Source organism: Schistocerca cancellata, chromosome 7 (assembly GCF_023864275.1).
Source record: "Schistocerca cancellata isolate TAMUIC-IGC-003103 chromosome 7, iqSchCanc2.1, whole genome shotgun sequence".
In the NCBI taxonomy this organism is placed as follows: Eukaryota; Metazoa; Arthropoda; class Insecta; order Orthoptera; family Acrididae; genus Schistocerca; species Schistocerca cancellata.
Window position 1 is genome coordinate 12,429,866 of NC_064632.1, and position 19,396 is coordinate 12,449,261.

Genomic DNA, 19,396 nt, shown 5'->3' on the forward strand with positions numbered 1-19,396 from the left:
AAAGTAGAGTTGCAGCAGGCCCTTATTGGTTAAGGGGCTCCGGAACGCCCTATACTTGCAATGTTAAAATAACGCTTATAAATTACATCTTTCCTCACAAAGTATTTGAGGTAGGAAGTTGAACTTTTTACAGATTATTTATTGGAATATGGGCTACAACTTAACACAGGGATTTTACAAAATTTTAGTTCAGTTATTAAAGATGATTTTTTTTCAATCGTAATGAAAATTCACAACATTTTTTTGCAATTTTTTATTTATATACTCAAAAATATACAGTTTTTTGGAAAAAGGCTGTGTTAAATTATGCAGAAGGTACTGTGTAACATTTACTGAAAGTTTGAAACAAATATGTTTGGAAGATCCTTAGAAAACATGTAATTAGTATGAGAAAATAAAAGTTTTGGGAATCGAGCGACAAAGATTGGATTAACTTTTTAGTGCATTCCAGGTCCATAGGATGGATGGTCTTGATCCTCTGCAAACTCCTCCTCCAGCTTCCTCTTGTTCCTCCTCCTGTTTACTCTTGCTTGTATTTCTAGACTCTTGACAGCCCTGTCTGCAGCCCGAAGGCGTTCCTTGTCTAAAGCAAGCATCGCTCGTACCATGTTAGAATGTTATTATTTACAGTAATAACACATACCTTTGGCTTTCCAACATTTCTCCTTTTCTTAAAGGCCTTCAGAGGATTTCTAATAACTTTACTTTTACTCATTATTATACTTTAAGAAAACAGAAACTCAAGAAACAGAATCAATTACGAATATTTTCGAGATAACGACAGAGTAAATAAACATGAAACAATCGAAAATCACACCAGCGTTATATATTGAACCATCACAGGTTAGCCACAAAACATACTTTATCTCACATCACTAAAATGTACCCGATGAACACGGACGTTAATAATAACACCATTTGACAGCAGTTTAACAGCGTCACAGTGGGTCACGCCCATGAAGAACACATTTCAAAAAAAATTTAAAAATAGTTGTAGTCTTCGGAATTGAATAAATTATATATCTATTAAAAGGTAATAGTCTGCAGATTCAGAAAACGCAAAAAAGTAAAAATTGAACTTTTCATGATTTTGAGCCTTTCCGGAGCCCCTTAAGACATAAACAAATACACCGGCGTGCTTCACAGCCCTGTCTTGGCAAGACGTGGTGGGCTCAGATAGATCAAGTGGTGCAGGACCACACCTGCACCGGCTGCTCAGTCTGCGGAGCGCGGACGTCTCCGTCTTCGCACGCTGTGCCTGCCCCATCGACCAGGCAGATTTCACCCAAGTACCACCAAAAGAAACACAAATGGTAGCCTAATTAACAGAGGAACACAGAATTTAAGACAGGAATTCGGGCCAGGCGTGTAATATAGACCGGCAATCAAAACCACAGCAACAAGAAAAATGAGTTATAATTTTTCAATGAGTTAGCGGGGTCAAATCAATGACACTTTTAAGTCGAGGGCGAGAGGTTGTAAGAGGTCCGAGCAGATGTAATTTCGATGTATTGCTCACGCGCTGCCTGCGACATGTAAGGTATAAGAGAATCTCAGACCAGAGAGCAGTGTTGACTGCAGTGGGAACTGTGTAGCAGTAGAAGTTAGTTGTTGCTAGCGAGCAGTCTGGTCTGGTCTGGTGTATCGTGTTGGCTGGGTCGGTCGTGGTGCAGCGATGCCGGAGCCTGAGCATTATTGTATAAGGTAAAAAGCAGCCTCGCGCATATGTAGTATTGTTATCTCAAGTGCCATGTAAATGTTTTAAAAATGTCCTAATAATAATCTTTCTCATAAAAAGTAACTTTTAACAACCGTTCATTTCAATTTAAAGAATTTACTAATTTCTCCAATCCATGATCATACCGATTATTGCAAAAGAAAAATCAGTTTTTTCTTTTCATAAATGACAAATCTATCGGCCAGCATTGCACAGGGCTGTGCCAGAAAAATTTATTGTAAGAGCAGATATATATGCGTTATCCGGCGACTTCATTGAGGTAAGAATTTTTCTTTTTTATTCAGAATGATCTTTCAGGGCCATGACGCAGCACTGCTGACGCCCAAAATTTACCAGGTTAAATTCACAGTCAATTATTGAAAAGTTATAAGTGAGCGACAATTTAATTGAGAGGTTAGTTACATTGTATTATTACCAGGTTACTGAATTTATTTTTTTGTTGGGACGTTACAGTGAATGTGGACGACATAATTATAATTTTTACTGCTGAGAAGTTTAGGGAATTTTCTGTTTTGAGGTTACACTACATGTGAAAGAATTCTGTGGGGAGGTTACAAGGTAAACAAGTAATCGCCACGCGGAGCGGAACGCTAAACGCCAAGGAAACGCGTTCGGTTGGCTAACGAACCCTTGACTAACAGCAGATAGAGCATAACCTTTTGATTAACACTTGGAAATTTGGGGTAAGGCCTTATGGGACCAAAGTGCTGAGGTCATAGGTCCCTGAGCCTACACACTACTTAATCTAACTGAAACTAACTTACGCTATGGACATCACACACCCATGCCCGAGGGAGGACTGGAACCTCCAACGGGGGGAACCGCACGGACAGTGAGAAGGGTTGGTTACGTATAAGATAGTAGGAACAAACGCAACATAAAGTCCTCACTGAAAGAAACTTAATTATTAAGATAGAACGGCCCCACTCTTACAAAAAATAAAAAAAAATAAAAAAATAAAAAGAATTCACCAACTTGGTAGTATAAAGACGCAATCAGACAATAAATGAAACTGTGGGTTCCAGTAATAGTACATGCAGGTCGTTGCACACGAAATGAACCCAGTTAATATATACATGCGTGCCGCCAAAAGCCCGACGCCTTGCAGCAGCCAATTGAGTAGTTGAGGCCGAACTTAGTAAATAACGAACGCTCAGACTGTAGCATTAAATTACGAACCAAATTCAGTAGTTTCATAGGAATGCAAGTGCAACTTTCCTGATATGGAATAGGACGTGTGTCTCGAACAAACAATCAGTAAATAGTCACAGTACAGGTACAGGAAATAACAATTATAGCTGGAATGAGATTTTCACTCTGCAGCGGAGTGTGTGCTGATATGAAACTTCCTGGCAGATTAAAACTGTGTGCCCGACCGAGACTTTTTTTTTTTTTTTACCGACCCAGCCGGGAATCGAACACGGGCCCTTGGAATTGACATTCTGTCGCGCTGACCACTTTTTTTTTTTTTTTTTTTTTTAAACAGGCGTGGATGTACTTCATTGGGGACATGTTGAAAATGTGTGCCCCGCCCGGGACTCGAACACGGGACCTTTGCCTTTCGCGGGCAACTGCTCTACCAACTGAGCAATCGAAGCACGACTCACGCCCGGTACTCACGGCTTTACTTCTGCCAGTATCTCGTCTCGTACCTTCCAAACTTTACAGAAGCTCTCCTGCGAACCTTGCAGAACTAGCACTCCTGAAAGAAAGGATACTGCGGAGACATGGCTTAGCCACAGCCTGGGGGAGGTTTCCAGAATGTTCGCAGGAGAGCTTCTGTTAAGTTTGGAAGGTAGGAGACGAGATACTGGCAGAAGTAAAGTACCGGGCGTGAGTCGTGGTTCGGTAGCTCAGATGGTAGAGCACTTGCCCGCGAAAGGCAAAGGTCCCGAGTTCGAGTCTCGGTCGGGCACACAGTTTTAATCTACCAGGAAATTTCAACAATTATAGCTGTGGTTACTGTCGATGCTCGGCTCACTCGCATCCGATAAAGCAAGTCGGAAACTCACCAGACGTATCTCTACAATGTTCGACGAAGGACAGCGTGGAGCCGACACACAACTTCAACACAGCGGCGGTCCGCCTCCGGGACAGGTCGGTCGCTGAAGCACACAACGGTACCCGCCCCATATTTCCAGAGGTTTGCAGCCGGCCGCAACCCAGGGACTAACGGTTCGCAACCCAGGAACCCCCCTGAGTGTCTCTTCCCGGTATCGCTGCTACGCTCAAAGTCTGTGACTGTAACAGCCGGACTTGTACTAGCCATCAAATACCGGCACACTACTCGCCTCACCCCGCGCGAATTTTTCACCTCCCCGTTCTCCTTCTGCCCTGGCGCATCCGATCTCCGCGTGAACCACGGCCAGCTATTTCAAAGATGCTGTACTGCAGACCATGACGCGACTTATGGATCGCGCAACGGTTCAGCTACTTTTACAGATTGAAACGTTCCCTTAGAAAAATTAATGAATTACTGTGCTGATAAACCTCTTACATTATCTGATTTTCAAACAGCTGAGCAGAACTGAACGTACTCAGACATTTCGCTCTTTACCTATTCTGATCAACACTAAACTGACACAATATTTTTTTTAGCGCAACGCAATCTGACTTTCAATAATACCTACAAAAGAATGGCCCTGACTAACAGTAACCTATACCTTCCACAAATCACTTACCTCACAAAAATGTTCGGTACTCAAACTACTGCAATACAGCGAGCGCCACTACTGCCAGCTAAATAAAAGTTTCAAACTACTGAAGGCACTAACTACTGAGAGGCATAGTTAGCAAATGAAAGATTTTGATAGAGAACAAACAATGTAATTAACTTAATAGTGTTCAAAAGTCATAATATATATATATATATATATATATATATATATATATATATATATATATATATATCAGTTCATGCCATCCAGTCTTAAAAAAATTTACTGTCTCTGATGGGCACACGTCCAGATCAACGGCTCTCAAAACTCTGCCATCTCTCTCCCCACATCCACCACTGCTGGCAGCTCACCTCCAACTGCGCAACGCTACGCGCTGTTCACATCCATCTGCCCAACACTACAATGGCAGACAACAATGCAAACTAGCCACAGACTGCACGCAGCACAGCCAGTGATTTTCATACAGAGCGCTACGTGACGTTGCCAATAATAAAGCCTAAACAGCCTACTTACAAGATCACGGAAAGCTGAAACTGTCTAAGGCGCATCATGGGTCTCTGAGACACCGCACTGGCTGACACACGCTCAACATCAGAGGCCGTGGAGTGTGTACGTCTCGTCCTGGAGGGAGACTAATTTATTCACCAGTACGTAATTGAACAGACCTTGTCGGGTAGAAGATATTCGCAGTTTCTTTCTCAAGCGCTATCTTCTTTCCTACAGGGAGTACCACAATGGTGCCCGACTCACTACTTCCTTGGGTCTAGCGAAGCGCTCACCTTGCACTTTGCTGGTAACTGCAGAGGATGTGAAGCGTCATGAACTGACCTGCACGTTCATCTGATTTGACACTAGTGGACCCTTTTCTCCGCGCTAAGCTCAAAGGTAAAGCGTCTAAAAATGATATGCTTGTCCATTACTGCAGCAGTCTGTCCAGAAGTCCTTGCACCAGCGACTGCAAACGATTACTGAAGTGGAAAGTGGGCATTTCTAAACACTTGTTGACATAATTTTAGTTTTAAGAATTCTGTTGTGCTTTCCTTTCTTTTTGCCATTGCTGATATAATTTTGGAGTGTAAGTGTGTCTTGACATTGAGCAAATGGCGTGACTTATTTAACCATCTTATTTATTTATTTATTTACACGTCTAGTTCCTTAGGACCAAATTGAGGAGCAAATCTCCAAGATCAGTACAAAGTGTCAGTACCTGAAATTGCAACATAAAAGTAATAACAGATAAAATAAAATGTTTATGAACCCAAAAACAGTCAATCCATAAGTGTAAGTAAACGCAATCAGCAATATAACGTAAGATTCAGCTTAATTTTTCAAGGAGCTCCTCGACAGAATAGGAGTGATCCATGAGGAAACTGTTCAGTTTCCGTTTGAATGCGCGTGGACTACTGCTAATATTTTTGACCTCTTGTGGTAGCTTATTGAAAATAAATGCAGCAGTATACCGCACACCTTCCTGCACACGACTTAAGGAAGTGCGATCCAAATGCAGATTGGATTTCTACCGAGTATTGACTGAGTGAAAGCTTCTAATTCTTTGGGATAAGCTGATATTATTAACAAGAAACGACAGTAAAGAATACGTGTATATTGAGAGGCCAATGTCAAAATACCCAGACTAGTGAAAAGGGGTCGACAAGAGGTTCGCGAACTTGCGCCACTCATTGCCCGTGCTGCCCGTTTCTGAGCCAAAAATATCCTGCGAGAACGACGCGAACATCCGGCTGGATTCCCGAATATCCAAGATGTCAACAGATCGCCGGGAAAGCATGAAGCATTACATCAGAAGACTTTACGGGGAGGAGATGTACCGTAACATCAAGAAGCTGGACAAGCTTCGACAAAGGAAAGGGAGGGTGCTGTGTTCTCTCAGTTTCCTGCTGAGATGCCGCGAGGGGGAGGTAATTCCAGTTTTCGCCAGGATCAAGCATCACGTTAACTCGAGAGCGGCAAACAGGATAAAACACCGAGCTAGTCTCGCTCTGGTTAGAGAGAGAGTGCGCGAACTGCGCCACCGACTGGATGTTATGTCCAGGGAGTTGCTGTATCTTCACCTAACTATAGCAGCTTCCTTGACCACTCAAGACTGGGACCAGGTTGACGGTGCCTTCTGGTCTCTAGCAGAATGCACCAGCAAGAAGTCAATGGCACGCCAACTAGCCAAGTTTGAGCGCCTCAACAACAAGGCGCAACAGACTGGGGACACACGCACGGTGGTCAATCTAAGTGACAAGCAGCTCGATGAGACCACCTTAAAAGTACTTAGCAAGGGCCTCAATTTCACAGTGACCCCTAGAGACGTGCCTGTCACAGCCTTCATCAGTGCAGTTGAGCAAGTGGCCAACACGCTACCTTCTAGTGTGACAGAAGAGATCCGAAGAGAGACCTGCAGGGCGCTCACCGACACCAAGCCACCCAAATCCAACATTTCAGGTGATGAAAGGGTGGCACTGAGGCGTCTCCGGGAGGATTACAGCATTGTGGTGTTGCCCACAGACAAGGGGAACTCCACAGTCATCCTAAAGGAAACAGAATATGACAGAAAGGTGCAACAACTTCTGGAGGATCATGCATACAAGTCAATAGCCAGCGGCCCTACAGACAAAGTGGACAAAAAGACCAGGGCTCTGTTGAAGGAGACGGGCCTGCCTGAACAAGTCATCAAGAAGCTGCGTCCCAAAGCACCAGCACCACCTAGACTTTATGGACTCCCCAAGGTTCATAAGGATGGGGTTCCACTGCGACCTATAGTCAGCAATACTGGCGCAGCAATTTACCCTACTGCGAAATACCTGAAGATGATGTTGACACCACATGTGGGTAAATGTGCACATCACATCCGGAACTCAGAGGATTTCCTGCAACGACTGGACCAGCAACACATCACAGACACAGACATCATGGTTAGTTTCGATGTGGTGTCTCTCTTCACACGGGTACCACTGAAGGAGTCACTTGAGCTTATTGGAGAGAAGTTCGATGGGGCTCTCTTTGATCTATTCAGGCATGTACTCACCTCAACGTACTTCCTATATGGGGGTCAATTTTACGAACAAACAGAAGGGGCGGCTATGGGCAGCCCTCTATCACCAGTGGTGGCCAAACTATTTATGGAAAGGTTTGAAGAGGAGGCACTCTCTTCAGCCACATATCAGCTCAAGTGCTTTTTTCGGTATGTGGATGATACCTTTGTCATCTGGCCCCATGGCAGAGAGAAGTTAGATGAGTTCCTGCTACATCTGAACTCTTGCCATCCGAACATTCAGTTCACAATGGAAATGGAGAAGGATGGACTACTTCCGTTCTTGGGTGTTCTGGTGAAGAGAAAGGCAGATGGCACATTTGGACACAGTGTGTACCGCAAACCTACACACACTGACTTATACCTACAAGCCAGCAGTTGCCACCATCCGGCACAGAAGAATGGAGTGCTCAAAACACTGGTCCACAGAGCACAAACTCTGTCAGATCCTGATAGTCTGGTCACAGAAATAGAACACTTACAATCAGTCTTCAGCAGGAATGGCAGAGATATCCAGAAGGCTCTTCAACCTGCTAACCGGCCAAAGGATCAAGAAGAAGAACCAGAAGAGGCAAAGAAGATGGCATACCTGCCATATGCCGGACCTATCTCTGCCAAGATCAGCAGGATTCTCCAGAAATATGACATCAAGAGCATATTTTGCCCACCCACCAAAATTGGGGCTATGCTGGGGAATGTAAAAGATGACCTGGGGCTACGCAAGCCAGGTATTTACAACATACCATGCCAGTGTGGGATGTCATACATTGACCAGACCACCAGAACTGTGAACATCAGGTGTAAAGAACACCAGAGACATACCAGACTCAGGCAGGCAACTAAATCAGACATAGCAGAGCACTGTCTGGAACTTGGTCATTCAATGGATTACAATGACACCAAGATTGTGACACAGACCTCAAGATTTTGGGACAGTGTCATTAAAGAAGCCATTGAGATTAAGGTCACAGACAATCTAATCAACCGTGACTCGGGATACCAAATCAGCACTGCCTGGAATCCAGCGCTTGAGCTTGTGAAAACTCAACGCAGGACACTCCAGGATTCTACAAGAAATAGAAGTGGAGACCGAGAGAACAGCCGTGAGACAAGGTGTCTGACATTGGAGACCAGATCTGACACTCGGTATCATGGACTCGACTTTAGAAGACGGCCAGGCCGGGTGCGGACGGCGGAGGGAACACCAGCGACCAGAGAGGGACAATGTAGCCGCGTCTGGCGGGCGCGGACCTCAGACGGAACACACGACGCGGCGCGGACCGATTAGGGAGCGCCCAGCACGAAACAGAAGTGGAAATCATAGTAACAGTCAGGAGATAGAGTACCCAACATCTCAGACCGGGTCTGACACACCTCAGATGATAACCACATCCGTTGAGGACGGCCAGAATGGGCGCCGACGGCAGTCGGAACATCTGCGACTGGAGGAGTCCGTTGAAGCCGAGTCTGGCGGCCGCGGACCACAGATGGAACACTCGACCCGGCGCGGACCGATTAGGGAACGCCCAGCTCCTCCCAGGCATAAATACTGGACTCGATCGACCCAAGGAACAGTCTCAGGTAGCACCTGAAGAAGACAGCGAGGCACGCTGTTGAAATATCGTGCGAGAACGACGCGAACATCCGGCTGGATTCCCGAATATCCAAAATGTCAAAAATATCCTTTTAGAACGAGAAGAGTTACCCCAAAATATAATATCATACGACATAAGCAAATGAAAATAAGCAAATTAGACTAATTTTCGTCTCGAACGATCATTTACTTCAGATACTGTTCGAATAGTAAAAATGGCAGCATTAAGTCTTTGAACAAGATCCTGAATGTGGGCTTTCTACAGCAGTTTACTATCTACCTGAACACCTAGAAATTTGAACTGTTCAGTTTCACTAATCATATGTCCAGTCTGTGAAATTAAAACGTCGAATTTTGACAAAATGTGTCTTAGAAACTGTAAAAACTGAGCCTTACTGTGATTTAGCGAACGGTTCTGCCGCAGTGGAAATACCGGCTCCCGTCAAATTACCGAAGTTAAGCGCCGTCGGGCTGGGCCAGCACTTGGACGGGTGACCATCCGGTTTGCGGAGCGCTGTTGGCAAGCGGGGTGCACTCAGCCCTTGTGAGGCAAACTGAGGAGCTACTCGGCTGAGAAGTAGCGGCTCCGGTCTCGTAAACTGGCATATGGCCGGGAGAGCGGTGTGCTGACCACATGACCCCCCATATCAGCATCCAGTGACGGCTGTGGGCTGAATATGACACGGCGGCCGGTCGGTACCGTTGGGCCTTTCGAGGCCTGTTCCGGAGTTTATTTTCTAGAAGCCATGAACTTATGTCATGAACTGCACTATTTGAAACAGAGTCAATATTGCACACAACATCCTTTACTACCATGCTAGTGTCTTCAGCAAACAGAAATATTTTAGAGTTACTGTACCACTAGAGGGCATATCATTTATATAAATACGGAACAGGAGTGGCCCCAACACTGATCCCTGGGGCAGTCCCCACTAGGCCGTACCCCACTCAGACCCCACATCACAGCCATTCTCAATGTTGTGAATAATGACCTTTTGCTGTCTGTTGCTAAAGCAAGAGGTGAACCAATTGTGAGCTACTCCCCATGTTCTGTAATGGTCCAACTTCTGGAGCAATATATTGTGATCAATACAATCAAACGTCTTAGTTAAATAAAAAAAATGCTTAGCGTTCGAAAACTTTTGTTTAACCCATCCAGTACCTCACAGACAAAAGAGAATATAACATTTTCAGCTGTTAAACGACTTCTAAAGCCAAACTTTACATTTGATAGCAAATCGTCCGATATAAAATGATCAGTTATCCTTACATATACAGCCTTTTCAATAACTTTTTCAAACACTGATGGCATATAAACAGGTCTAAAATTGTCTTAATATTCGTTTTTCCCTTTTTATAAAGCGGCTTTACTATTGAGTACTTTAATTGTCCGGGAAACTGACCATTCCTAAAGGAAAAATTACAAATAAAGCTAAGTACAGGTCTATCATCTGCAGCACAGTACTTTAATATTCTGCTAGGCACTCCACCATACCCATGAGAGTCCTTAGTGTTCGGTGATTTAATTATTGACTCAATGTCCCCGTTGTCAGTATCACAGAGGTGTATTTCAGACATCAGTCTCGGAACGGCATTTTCGCCCGCATCTCGTGGTCGTGCGGTAGCGTTCTCGCTTCCCACACCCGGGTTCCCGGGTTCGATTCCCGGCGGGGTCAGGGATTTTCTCTGCCTCGTGATGGCTGGGTGTTGTGTTCTGTCCTTAGGTTAGTTAGGTTTAAGTAGTTCTAAGTTCTAGGGGACTGATGACCATAGATGTTAAGTCCCATAGTGCTCAAAGCCATTTTTTGAAAGGCATTTTCCAAGAGTGTCGATTCTCTGTAGAAACTTAATTTTTATTTAATTCACCAGCAATTCTCAGAAAATAATTGTTAAGTACTGTACATATATCTCACTTATCAGTAACAGAAATACTTTTCCTATGAACTGACTTTATATCGTCGAAGTTGTGCTGCTGACCAGACACTTCCTTCACAACTGACCTTATTGTTTTAATCCTGTGAATTAGCCATTCTATTTGCCTACCACATACTCTTTGCCTTCCTAATAACATTTTGAAGCACCTTACAATACTGTTCGTAATGGGCTACTGCAGTTTGATTGTGGCTAGTTCTAACGTTTTGACGTAATTCCCGCTTGTTTCTACAGGATGTCTTTATCTCACTAGTCAGCCACCAGGCCTGCCTTTTACTGCTAGTGCCCCTTTTTTCTAAAAGGGGAGCTAATGGCAAGCAACTCTCAAAGAGCATGAGAAATGTGTTCAGGAAATCATTATATTTGTCGTCTATGTTATCGGCACTATCAACATCCTGCCACTCTTATTCTTCAACGACGTTTAAAAATCTCTCTACTGCCATTGGATTAGCCTTCCTTAGTTTGCAATTATACAGGGTGATTCACCTAACGTTACCGCTGGATATATTTCGTAAACCACATCAAATACTGACGAATCGATTCCACAGACCGAACGTGAGGAGTGGAGCTAGTGTAATTGGTTAATACAAACCACAAAAAAAATGCACGGAAGTATGTTTTTTAACACAAACCTACGTTTTTTTAAATGGATCCCCGTTAATTTTGTTAGCACATCTGAACATATAAACAAATACATAATCAGTGCCGTTTGTTGCATTGTAAAATGTTAATTACATCCGGAGATATTGTAACCTAAAGTTGACGCTTGAGTACCACTCCTCCGCTGTTCGATCGTGTGTAGCGGAGAGCACCGAATTACGTAGGGATCCAAAGGGAACGGTGATGGACCTTAGGTACAGAAGAGACTGGAACAGCACATTACGTCCACATGCTAACACCTTTTTATTGGTCTTTTTCACTGACGCACATGTACACTACCATGAGGGGTGAGGTACACGTACACACGTGGTTTCCGTTTTCAATTACGGAGTGGAATAGAGTGTGTCCCACTGGAAATGCGTCGACGTATGATGTATCAGCATGATGGTGCACCTGCACATTCCGCAATTAACACTAGGCTGACCCTTGACAGGATGTTCGACGGGCGTTTCATAGGACGTGGAGGACGCATAAATTGGCCAGCCCGTTCTCCTGATCTTACACCTCTGGACTTCTTTCTGTGGGGTACGTTAAAGGAGAATGTGTACCATGATGTGCCTACAACCCCAGAGGATATGAAACAACATATTGTGGCAACCTGCAGCGACATTACACCAGATGTACTGCGGCGTGTACGACATTCATTACGCCAGAGATTGCAATTGTGTGCAACAAATGATGGCCACCACATTGAACATCTATTGGCCCGACATGTCGGGACACACTCTATTCCACTCCGTAATTGAAAACGGAAACCACGTGTGTACGTGTACCTCACCCCTCATGGTAATGTACATATGCGTCAGTGAAAAAGACCAATAAAAAGGTGTTAGCATGTGGACGTAATGTGCTGTTCCAGTCTCTTCCGTACCTAAGTTCGATCACCGTTCCCTTTGGATCCATACGTAATTCGGTGCTCTCCGATACACACGACCGAACTGCGGAGGAGTGGTACTCAAGCGTCAACTTTAGGTTACAATATCTCCGGATGTAATTAACATTTTACAATGCAACGAACGGAACTGATTACTCATTTGTTTGTATGTTCAGATGTGCTAAGAAAACTAACGGGGTTCCAATTAAAAAAACATAGGTTTGTGTTAAAAAACATACTTCCGTGCATTTTTTTATGGTTTGTATTAACCGATTACACTAGCTCCTCTCCTGACGTTCGGTCTGTAGAATCGATTCGTCAGTATTTGATGTGGTTTACGAAATATATCTAGTGGTAATGTTAGGTGACTCACCCTGTATATGACATTTATTTGAGTACAAAAGCCTTTCAGTGTTAAAATTTGTGCATCATGGTCTGAAAGGCCAGTCACCCTTTTAGTAACAGACTGCCCATCTAGTAATGAAGAATGTATAAAAATATTGTCTATGGCTATGCTACTGTTCCTCTGCACCCTAGTTGGGAAAAACGCAGTCTACATCAGATCATATGAGTTTAGGAGTTCTACGAACATCCTTTTTCTTGCACAATCATATACAAAATTAATATTGAAGTCGTGACATAGAAGAATGCTTTCGTACTTTCTATAAAATGAACCAGGAACCCTCTGTGGCTTGAACAGAAATTCCCTGAACTCAGAGTTGGGGACCTATAAAAGACAATAATTAGAAGTTCAGTGTCACTAAATTTATATGCCCCTGCACAACATTGAAACGTCTGATCAGTGCAGTGCCATGATACGTCTATGTCCTCAAATGGAATACTGTCTTTTACGTACATGGCCACTCCCCCACGGTGCAAATAACTCCTTGAAAAACAGACAGCTAATCTGTATTCCTCAATTCTCTATCTTACAAAAGGACTCAGTTTTTGACGGGTATCTTTCTTTTAAGACTCAGACAAGAACAAGAGCAGAACTGTTACCTTACTTAATTGGTGAATCAATCTTAGATACTATCTCCTTTTCCTTCCAGTAGTTTTAGTTGTCTTACGACGCGTAGCCAATTGTGAGCAGCATCAGTTTTTAACTGTTCTGCAGTGGTCTGCTTTTGCAAGTAGACTCTCTTGTTAGCTACGTCAAGTTGGAACGCCTCGCCAGCCTGTCGTAACAGTTCCGAAGAACATGAACTATCAAAAAGAGTCTATCCGTTCCATATTCAAAATAGATGTATCGAGTTCGAAATATTGTAATTTTTTCGAAAGTGCTATTGGATTTTAAGAGGAATTCGCCATTGAATTTTCTCTTGAACTACGATACTAGATGCATTACTACAATACCATTTCAAAAAGCGATGTTTATACCAATATCTGGGTTTCCCAGAAATATGTTGACATCTTGAGGCGTCGGGTGTTCTGTCGAATATCAGTGCAGTCCATGCATGATATTTCTACAACGTGACTCGGTGTCTCCACCAGGTGCTATCTGAGACTGCTAGTCGAGTGGAAACGGGTCCAATATTTATATCTGCTGTCTCCCTTCTCCATGGTCTGTTCTAGTCGCACTACCTGCGGTGCGTTCCCACGAGAATCATCCTGAGACATTACGTCTTTGGTCCAGCGCCTAAGCCAGGAGCTGGCGTTCTGTCCTTAGTACAGTGGTGCTCTGTCTGGCATTCGTTCCCCATGTCCGCGTTATCAATTCTTTTTGTTGAGTTCTGCTGCTGCAACCGTTGCGCTTTTAGCAGCTCCAGTGCTGGATCTCAAACTTTGTTGAGTTGGCACCCAGTGTGACGATTCATGAGGTTTGCCGCTACCTTTATAACTCTCTTATAATACTGTCCCAGTGACTGGACGCCTGTTTCAGAACCATCGTTTTTTCATAGATAATGGTATGATTAACTTCTATACTGTTGTTCTTGGCATCTGATGTCCACTGGCCTAGTTCTTTGGCCAGATTATACATTGTTTCACAATTCATTGCAAGAGAACAGAATTACGGTATATTAAACAGTTCAGGAAATATCTGAGCTGAACTATTTAGCTGGATCACGCTGTGTGTGGGTCCGTCCTGAACCTATATCCAGCTCTGTGTCTTGTATGTTTGTTTCTACAATGATACACTTTTTCCGATTACAATGAGAACTGCTGCAAAACTTTTCCCTGTATAACCGTCGGGCATTCCGAGCACAACAGCTTGCTACGCCGTACACAATGAGTGGCCAAAGCATGAGAAGACACTGGGTCATGAATCGGCTGTCGGCTGCCTAGGAACTGCATTCAGTCTACATCTACATGACTGTCCGGCAATTTGTACTGAAGTACCTTGCACAGAGTTCATCCAACCACTTTCATACTATTTCTCCAACGTTACGAAGAGTTCGCGGGAAAACAAACACTTAAATGTTTCGGTACGAGTTCTGATTCCTCTTACCTTATTATGATTATCATTTATCCTTATGTAGATGGATGTCAAGTGAATATTTTCATATTATGAGGAGAACGGCGAAGATCTTGCCCCAACCCGCGTATCATATTCATGTCAAACTCTGTCCTATTTCGTGAAAATGAAAAAGCAGCGACCCTTCTCTCTGCTTTTGCGGTATTCTCCGTCAATCCTATCCGGTAACGATCCCATACCGCACAGCAGTTTTCAGCAGAGGACGGCCAAGCGTAATATAGGCAGTCTCGTTAGCAGACCTGTTATATTTTCTAAGTGTTCTGCAATGTCTGGTTCGCTTCTATCGTAACGTTATCTAAGTTACCGTTCCACTTACAGTTGTTCGTAATTGTAATCCCTACATTTTTAGTTGAACTGACAATATTTATATTTTTGTGGTTTATCGTGTAACCGTAATTTAACGAATTCCTTTTAGTACTCATATGGATGACCTCACGCTTTTCGTTATTTAGGGTCAACTATCACTTTTCGTGCCCTACAGATAACTTGTCGAATCATCTTGCAATTAGCTTTCCTCTTCTGATAACTTTATTAGACGGCGAATGACAGCACCATCGACAAAAATCTAACATGGCTGCTCATATAGTTCAAAAATGGTTCAGATGGATCTGAGCACTATGGGACTCAACTTCTGAGGTCATTAGTCCCCTAGAACTTAGAACTAGTTAAAACTAACTAACCTAAGGACATCACACACGTCCATGCCCGAGGTAGGATTCGAACCTGCGACCGTAGCGGTCTCGCGGTTCCAGACTGCAGCGTCTAGAGCCGCACGGCCACTTCGGCCGGCGCTCATATCGTCTCCTAAATAATTTTTGTAGATTAAGAACAGCAGAAGTCTTTGAGGAGCCAGTTTTGTTTTAATCGACGAGTTTCCGTCAATTACTGCGACACCTACCTCTCTGACACGAAGTCATGAATCCAGTCACAAAGAGGCGATACTCCATAGGCAGCACGTATCTCGTGGTCGTGCGGTAGCGTTCTCGCTTCCCACGCCCGGGTTCCCGGGTTCGATTCCCGGCGGGGTCAGGGATTTTCTCTGCCTCGTGATGGCTGGGTGTGGTGTGCTGTCCTTAGGTTAGTTAGGTTAGTTAGGTTTAAGTAGTTCTAAGTTCTAGGGGACTTATGACCTCAGCAGTTGAGTGCTCAGAGCCATTTGAACCATTTTTTTGAACTCCATAGGCAAGCGATTTCATTAGTGTTCGCAGAAATGGATTCCTGACCTAGCACATTCAAGTTAGCAATGTGGCATAGTAGAACGTCAGTCACCCCATATGGTTCTGCGGAGGTAGCCTGACACCCATTCGTCAAACAATCGTCTCTATGGAAATGCCTATGTTGCTGCAGCTGTGTAGGGGGACTGTTGTTTTTGTCTGAAGCCGTTAGTTAAACGCAGCTGAAAGATGGTGACCATGTCGCTAGGTGTCAGGTTCCTTCTTAAGCAGACTCGACTACAGACGCTGTTAGTCTTGGAAACGTGAACAGCGTAACCTGTGATACGCTACCACCCGTGACTCGTGCACCGATTGCCGCAGAAAAAAAATGGCTCTGAGCACTATGGGATTCAACATCTTAGGTCATAAGTCCCCTAGAACTTAGAACTACTTAAACCTAACTAACCTAAGGACATCACACACACCCATGCCCGAGGTAGGATTCGAACCTGCGACCGTAGCAGTCCCGCGGTTACGGACTGCAGCGCCAGAACCGCTAGACCACCGCGGCCGGCCTTGCCACAGAAAGTTCAACGTCTGTTACCTCGTGACGTGCTGCCATATATACCACACTCGCTTGTGACAGACGGCTAAAGACGTCGTTTTACCACTCGACCTGTACACCTAAGCAAGTCGTACGCAGCACATAATCACGTCGGTTATTAGTTACCTAGTTTCCACATCTACATCCATACTCCGCAAGCCACCTGACGGTGTGTGGCAGAGGGTGTGTTCTACGAAGCCGACCTCGGGAAAGGTCAATTTGGATTCCGGAGAAATGTAGGAACATGCGAGGTAATACTGACCCTACGACTTCTCGTACAATATAGGTTCAGGAAAGATAAAACTACGTTTATAGCATTTTTAGACTTAGAGAAAGCTTTTGGGAATGTTAACTGGAATACTTTCTTTCAAATTCTAAAGGTGACAGGGGTAAAATATAGAGAGCGAAAGGCTATTTACAATTTGTACAGAAACCAGATGGCAGTTTTAAGGATCGGGGGCACGACAAGGAAGTAGTGGTAGAGAGGGAGTGAGATAGGGTTATAGCCTATCCCCGAATTTAATCAACCTGTATATTGAGCAAGCAATAAAGGAAACCAAAGAAAAATTTGGAGTAAGAATTGTAGTCCAGGGAGAAGAAATAAAAACTTCGAGGTTTGCCGACGACATTGTAATTCTGTCAGAGACATTAACGGACTTGGATGACCAGTTGAAGAGTATAGACAGAGTCTTGAAGAGTGCACATAAGGTGAACATCAACAAAAGCAAAACGAGGATAATGGAATGCAATTGAATTAAATCAGTTGATGCTGAGCGAATTAGATTAAAAAATAAGACACTTAAAGTAGTAGAAGAGTTTTGCTATTTAGGGAGCAAAATAAGTGATGATGATCGAAGTAGGGAGGGTATAAAATGAATGCTGGCAATGGGAAGAAAAGCGTTTCTGAAGAAAAGAAATTTGTTAACAACGAGTATAGATTTAAGTGTCAGAAGTCTATACTGAAAGTATGTGTATGGAGTGTAGCCATGTATGAAAGTGAAACATGGACCATAAACAGTTTAGACAAGAAGAGAATAGAAGGTTTCGAAATGTGGTGTTACAGAAGAATACTGAAGATTAGATGGGTATATCACGTAACTAGTGAGGAGGTACTGAATAGAATTGGGGAGAAGAGAAATTTGTAAACAACCAGACTGAAGAAGGGATCGGTTGATAGGACACCAATTTAGTACTGCAGGAAAGTGTGGGAGGTAAGATTCGTACAAGGAGACCAAGAGATCAATACAGTAAGCAGATTCAGAAAGATGTAGGTTGCAGTACTCGGAGATGATGAGGCTTGCACAGGATAGAGCAGCATGGAGAGCTGCATCAAACCAGTCTTTGGAGTGATGATCAAAACAACAACAACAATAACAACAACAACAATGGTGTATAACGACTCATTTTGCTGTCATATTTAAATATGGCTACACGTTTTTTCATGCAATCGTGGATATGTAATTCCTATCCACTACCTTTTAGATATTACATACACAGAAATTATTCTACAGCATAGGAAGAATTGACGAGGAGAAACTTTTTCAGCTTGTTATGAAATTATCTTTGCTGTCAGACCTTTTGTATCATTGGGTAAGTGATGAAAAATTTTGGTGGCATCATAGTGTACCGCATTTTGCGCTAGAGACAGCATTAAAGCGGAATAATGAATGTAATTTCTTCTCCTGGTATGGTAATTATGTGCATCGTTGTTCCTTTTGAACTGCAATGGTTTGTTTGTAACAAACTTTTTGAGGAAATAAATATACTGTGAGGCAGTAGACAAAGCGCCTAATTCATTAAACTGTTGTCTAGAAGGTGATACTGTCTGAGCAAGATCTGTACAAAGTGCGCGGTGTGAATGGTCTCAGATGATAAAGAAAGCAAGAGTTACAAACAAAATATCTTTAGTAACTGTAAAAGTAATCAACATTAGCTACAATACACTTCTGATAAATGTTGTGGAGCTGTTGGAACCCCTTGAGCAAACGCTTTAGTGGAATCGCTCGAAGCAGTGTGGTCACGCGACGTTTGATATCCACAAGATCTGCGAATTTTCGTGAACAGTAGTGTTTACATTGTCTTAGCTTATGTTTAACTCTTGTACTGCCGTTCTCAAAGACTGCCGCCGATCATCCGCAAGAATCCGTGACAACTCGTGTCATTGCCAAATGGAGCAGCGCGTTAACGTGAAGTTTTTCTTCTAGTTAGGGAAATCGGCAATGGAGACTCATGGAATGTTGGTGCAAGTGTACAGTGTTGAAGCGGTGAGTAGTCGTTTAGGTGCTTTAGAGAAGGAAAGGACGGCGTCGACGGTGGGTCGCGTTCGGGACAACACGCGCAATCGCACACAACATCGAACGAGTGCGACTGATGCTTGCTGATGATCGGCGGTTGTCTTTCAGAATGAGTACATAAGAACTGAACTCAAGCAGAGACAGCGTAAGCACTGTTCTTCACTAACATTCGCAAACGCTGCGGGTACCCAGCAACTCCTTGACCACTGTGCTTAAAACAAAAGTGGCTCCTCAAGGACTTCTGCAGTTCTTAATCTACAAAAATTATTTAGAAGACGATATGAGCGCCGGTCGAAGTGGCCGTGCTGTTCTAGGCGCTGCAGTCTGGAACCGCGAGACCGCTACGGTCGCAGGT